This window comes from Trichechus manatus, unplaced genomic scaffold, assembly GCF_000243295.1.
Source record: "Trichechus manatus latirostris isolate Lorelei unplaced genomic scaffold, TriManLat1.0 scaffold00128, whole genome shotgun sequence".
Lineage (NCBI taxonomy): Eukaryota > Metazoa > Chordata > Mammalia > Sirenia > Trichechidae > Trichechus > Trichechus manatus.
The window spans coordinates 4,021,850-4,027,347 of NW_004444064.1; the positions used below are offsets into that span (position 1 = coordinate 4,021,850).

At 54.8% G+C, this 5,498-nt stretch overlaps 1 protein-coding gene across 1 annotated transcript in view; it reads left to right on the forward strand.

The window, feature by feature from the left end:
- The window catches only part of PTTG1IP (PTTG1 interacting protein), a 28,168-nt gene that overhangs the window by 282 nt on the left and 22,388 nt on the right, over nt 1-5,498 (forward strand). The gene's annotated exons all lie outside the window — the stretch shown is intronic.

Sequence of the window (5,498 nt, forward strand, 5' to 3'; positions counted from 1 at the left end):
AGAGTCGGTCGAGGGGTCGCGGGCGGGCTCTCTTCCCTCCCCGGCCGCGCCCCCGAGCGGCTGCGCCACAGTCGCCGGGCCCGCCCCGCGGAGCGCGGCTTCCCCCGCAGACACGGTGACCCCGGGCCTTCCCCGGGATTCCCGAGCGCGGCCGGCAGGGAGACTCGCGTCTGACAGCCCCAAAGTTGGGGTGCCCTCCAGTAGCCACGCCCAGTCCCACCACCGCGGGGCTGTATTGAGTCTGGGGGCGCCGGACGTCGGCCGAAGAGCCGACACGGGCGGGCCGTCCTGGGTGATCTGGACACGGGGGGCGGTTCCTGGCTTTGGCGGAACTTCTGCTGTTCCCCTCGCGCGTGACTCTCTGAGGCAGTCCCGCCCCGATAGCCAGGACCAGGGGCCAGCGCTGCCGTGGGAAGTGGCCGCGGGGCTGGGGTCCCGGGAGTGCTCCCTGTTGTGCGGATGGCGCCCTGGCTTGGCACAGCGTCTGGCGGACCGCATCTCGTTTAACCTCTCCACCACCCTCGAGGGAAGACCTATTATATCTTCAGCCTTAGATTTCGAGTCTGGAGGTACAGCTATAAAATGCTCGAGGTACTACAGCTGGTTGGTGGAGGGGCCAGGATTTAAGGCTGGGCTGCCCGGCTCCAAGGCCCCCCTCATCATCTGCCTCCCAGACAGTGTCTCAGGCACCTGGAGAACTGGGAGGGACTAGGTGTGTGATGGGCCACCCCTCCACTGCTCACCGTTCAGAGGTGAGACCCCAAGGCGTTCCAGGTGTGCAGCTGTGAATACTTAGGGCTGTTGTGTGCCTTAAGGGCAGGAAAGGAAGGCTTTATCAAAGTAAGGCTATGGGGCCTGCCCCTTTAAAGCAAGGGATTCAGTGCCTGCACTTTCCAGGCCTGCAGCAGGCTTTTCTCCATTTGTTTATATTCTGCCTGTTGACTGTGTCCGGTGCTGGAGCCACTGTGGTGACCAGCAGACCGAGTTTCTATCCTTGAGGAGCTGAGTTCCTGGGAAGACTGACCTAGAAACAAGTAATTGGGATGCTGGGTGTGTGTTAGGGGGCATTTGTAGTGGAGGAGAGTGCATGGTCTGAGGCCCAAAGAGTTCCAGAAGTCGGGGGAAGTTGAGTGTTGCTGGGCAGGGGGAGCAGTGAGAAGTGGGGCTGGCGAGGGTTGGGGAAAATCGTGGCAGGATTTAAGCTGCCGCGTGTGGAGTCTTCATCGACATCCCTGTTGTTGGGTGCCATCAAGTTGATTCTGATACAGATGCCCAGTGAGGCTTGAGTTTTATGTAAACAGCGCTGACTCTTTTTTTTTTTTTTTAACATAAAACTAAAAACCAAACTCCCTGCTGTCGAGTCAGCTCGTAGTCATAGCGACCCCATTGGACAGAGTAAAACTGCCCCACAGGGTTTCTTGACTGTAGTCTTTATGGAAGCGGATCGCCAGGTCTTTCTCCGCAGAGCCGCTGGGTGGGTTTGAGTTGCCAACCTTTTGTTTAGCAGCCGAGCGCTCAGCTGTTGCACCAGCAGGCCTCCTAGTTGTTGGCAGTGGAGCTTACAGGTGGGCTCTTCACTTTCCTGACCTTTAAGGTGAAGGCTGACCCGGGCCCAGCTGGAGCGGCTGATGTTTCCATCTCAGGTTAGCCTGGGCTCTGTGGAGGTCTGTTAGACACCCGCCTAGCAAAGCCCCTCTTCTCTGTCGACCTCACTGAATATTCGCTCTAGGTAGGACAGTTGCTTCTTATCTGTTCCTTCTTACCTGCTTCCGTATCTGCTTAGTGTTGATGACGTTAGCAGCGCAGCCTGTTTGAAATTCGTTAGTAAAGGAGTCAGAGGGCAGTGCACAGGGAGCTTTGGTCTGCGTTGAGTTCTGAGGACAAGGGTGGAAGGAGTGCTTTTCACCAGACAGAATGGGTGTCTGCCAAGAGTCCGTGACTGCACCCGAAGAATCAAAACCAAACCTGTTGCCATCGAGTCGATTCGGATACATCATGATCCTATAGACAGAGGAGAACTGCCCTGGAGGGTTTCCAAGGAGCGGCTGGTGGATTCAAACTGCCGACCTTTTGGTTAGCAGCCAAGCCCTCAACCACTGCCCCACCAGGGGTTGGTGATCACACCAGCAGCTCTTTATCAATAGCTTCAGAGCGTGTTTGCTCTGGCATTATTAGAGGATTAAAAAAAAAGAAAAAAACTGTTGTTCTCGAGTTGATTCTGACTCCTAGTGGCCCTATAGGACAGAGTAGAACTGCCCCATAGGGTTTCCAGGGAGCACCTGGTGGATTCAAACTGCTGACCTTTTGGTTAGCTGCCGAGCTCTTAACCACTAGGCCACCAGGGTTTCCATATTAGAGGATAGGTGTCAGGAAGCGGGCGGCCCAGGCTCGTGAAAGCCCAGTTTGGCTGCTGTGATTTTAGTGTTGCATCTGGATGTCTACAGGTGCAGAGACGGGAACAAATGCAAGTGGTCTGTGACAGGTGGCAGTTAAATCAGAGCTGTAAATGGAATCATTCAACACCCGCCCATCACGGCACTTCCCTCTTAACGTCGGTCCAGCTGGAAGCTGTACCAGTTTGCTTCCATTCTCAGGAGTCACTTGTGTGTCTCTCGGCTACTCCCCACGTTCCTGTTTCTCTCATCGGGAACAGTCTTCACACGGTGGGGATGGTGTCACGCTGTCCCAAGGGACACTAACCTGTGTACCACCCTGTGGTATTCTCAGAGGAGTGTTGCTGATGGCAGCCGGCCCCTCCCTCTTCCCACATAGGATGGGATGTGCTGCTTGTCACACGGTGGGAATGTGCCTGTTAGTATTTTTAAAGTGCTTTCCTTGCAAGGATACTGTGTAGAAGACCTTGACAGCAAAATTCAGGCAGTTGACAAACCTTGGTGGGCCCCACCCTAGTGGTGTGTGCGGCCGGGCTCGTTCTAGAGCTTCACCTACCTCCCTGGAGGGAAGATGGCCCCTGGAAGGCCCTCCGTTTGCTGCTTCTGAAAGGGGAGCAGTTGGAGTTGGGGGGTCCTGCTCTGCCTCTCCTGTAGTCAGACTTCTGATTTGGAGGAGTCTGCCGTCTGACAAAGCTCCTTGGGGCCTGTCCCCAAGGACAGTCAGTACATTGTGCAGGATGTTACAGTATACACACGGGACACGCTTCTGCTCTTCATTACTGAGATAGCATGATAACAGGGCTTGATGTCTAAATGAATTTTCCCCTCGTTTCTTTCCTGAAATGGACAATGTTGGCACCCTCTATATATCAGTCACTGGGCTCGCTGGCACGATGCCCCTTTAACAATGGGCTTGTCCTATTGCCAACGGGCCTGGCTGACTGCAGCCCTTGGCCTGCCATGTGACACACACACCACAGATAATACACTTTATCTTTTCTTTATTTAAATGTGTCTCTTTACACATGCTCCTGTGTGTCCTTTGTAGTTAATGAATTAACCGACTCTCCGGAAACTCTAGGCCAGAAGTCAAAAGCGGGTCATGGTTTATTGTATCTTAACAGAAGGACCTTTTTTATGTTTTTACTTAATTTCCGACGTGAGTGAGACTTTCAAGTGTTCTCACCATTGATAAATAGGATCTAAGTGAAAGCTTTTGGTCATAGGATTTCAGAAGTCAGGACGTTCGTCTTGGCATTGGACTTAAGAATCACAGACATCTCGTTAGCTCTGGCTTTAAGCGCTTGGTTTTCTGCAGCCCGTGATGAGATAAGAGGTGTAGTGACCTCTCGGAGAAATCAAATGCTGCCTGGCCTTGAAGCAGGAGTCAGTGCTGGTGCATTTTCCTGCCTTACTGCGTGAGGTGAGAGATCGTGGTGGTCTCCCCCAGCTTTTGCAATGACCTGAGTGAAGACTGGGACACTGATGTGCCCTTTACATCGCAAGCCTGCCCTGTCCTTGGCTGTGCTGGCAGGCATCAAGGCCTGGTTACTGTCCTTGGCTCTGTACACCCAGGCTCTCCCGTGACTCATGCTGGCCCACTGTCACGAGGCCCTGGAGGAGTGTGGAGTCTGTGTTGTGTATCCTGGAACGTAATTCTTTTTGTTCACACAAGACCAGCAATCCAAACATGGCTTTATAAAGGAAAGTCCCCATCCTCCCTGGCTCCCATGGCTTGGAGAGGGCCACCCTCTGAGCTAGATGAGAAGGAGGTGTGTCCTTTCTTCTAAACGATTTTAAAAAGGCATTGTGAGTGGGGTGTGGCAGGCAGCTGTGCAGACCTCCCAGAGCCTCCCTCCCCGGCTGTTTAGAAGAATTCCAAAGCCACAGACAGGTCGAAGGTCTAGGCCAGTGGGCCCCTGAATCCCCTTCTGGAGTCACAGCATTTGCCGCACTTGCTCTGCCACTTCCTCTCGGGATCTGCCTGTGTTTATTTTTACCAAAGCATTTGAGAGTAAGCTGGGAGTGACCCTTCGCCCCTACATTCTTTAGGGTGAATTTAGAACGAGGACATCTCTTACACAGCAGTATGATGATCAAAACCCAGACACTTAACATTGATCCGATGCTTGATTTAGTATACAGTCCGTGTACAGATCTGACCGGGTATGCAGTAATGTCCTCTTACCCCACACCCAGCCCCTTCCAGGATCGCACGTGGCATTTAACTGGATGTCGCTTGACTCTCCTGAGTGGGACTCGCTCTCCAGCCTCTCTGTTTTCACAGCGCCAGCTTGTGGAAGGCCCCGCCCTCAGGTTGGGCGCGTCTGGTTACTTCCTCGTGATGTGATGCAGGAGCGCTTTGGCGGGAGCCCTGTGGCCAGCTGCGATGCTGTGTCCCCCGCAGTGCGTCCCCGCAGGGGCACCGGCTGCTGCCTTGTCCCGTCGTTGTGATGCTCACGGGTTACTGGGTCGTAACTTCAGTCTTGTTCAAGGTGATGACTCATCTGTGGGTGGGGCTTTGAGACTAAGATGGCTTCACTCCACAGTCACTGCCCCTCCGGCTCGCCCGCCACGGGCGGCTCGCACGCGCCAGTGCTGACTGTCATGGCTGCAGAGCTCGCCGTTGCTCCCGTGTTTACTAGTCGGCCCCCTCTTTACCTCATGTCAGTGCGAATCAGGGGTGAGACCCACTCCTGTCATTCTTCACTTTGCTGTTTAATTGTCCGAGGTGTGACCAGGAGCACTCTCCAAGCTGGCTTCCGGGTTTTGCTGTTTGCCCGTCGGTTGTGGACACTTTGTCACTTTCTGGCACAACAGGCTGTTGGAGGCTGGTCCGGTCCTGTCCCGGCTCAGTCCTGGGATTAGCCATTTCTCTGAGGGGTGCTGGCCCCTGCTAGTGGGGAGCAGTGTCCGAGGCCACGGCCTGGGCACCGACTGTGCCCCCTGCTGCTGGGCGTTGTGCCTAGGCCCTTCCGGGGCCAGAGCTAGAAGTCAGGTTTTCACATCGAGGGTTCATCTCTACGCCAGGTCCGCCCCATCCTGCCAGGGCCTCTGCCCTCTGCCACCCCACGTTGGACCTCTCTTCTCCTGCGGCCGTGTCAC